We start from the raw sequence: 552 nt of genomic DNA, 5'->3' as shown, positions 1-552 counted from the left end.
GGGGAATAGTATGGTCCTCTCCATCCTGGACACAGCGGGTATGCAGTGTCTCCATCGTCCCCCATGTCCCTGGGTGCAGGGAGCCATCCCTGGGGTGATGCTGAGCACGGGGATGGATCCCCCCCCATCTCTCTCCGTGCCACCCACATGCCCTGATCCCTGCCCTGACCCACTGGGGAGCAGAGCCTGGATGCCAGTGAGTGATTGCAGAGCTCAGGCCTTTATTTCCAGCAGTGGTGCCACACAAGGACAGCAGGATCTGGCCCGCCACGAGGCGGGAAGTGTGGCAAAGCATGGAGGTCGCTGCAGGGCCTGGGCAGAAGGATGCTGGCAGAGAGACAGGCTTTGCTCCTGATCTTCGCAGGGCACCTGGGGAGGAGATGACCAAGGGCTGGACAGCAGCAGAGCCAGTACCCATCGTGGAGAAACCTCGGGACAGGAGAATGCTTGAGACACCAGACACATCCATGCTTTCCAGGAGGCTGGAGAGTCTTGGGCTCCAGTCTGGTCTTGGGTGCTGGGAAAAGAGCCGGGGCCAGGAGTTGGGCAGGC

The sequence above is a fragment of the Cariama cristata genome, unplaced genomic scaffold (assembly GCF_000690535.1).
Source record: "Cariama cristata isolate BGI_N322 unplaced genomic scaffold, ASM69053v1 scaffold12198, whole genome shotgun sequence".
Lineage (NCBI taxonomy): Eukaryota > Metazoa > Chordata > Aves > Cariamiformes > Cariamidae > Cariama > Cariama cristata.
Note: the sequence above shows the minus strand (reverse complement) of the source record.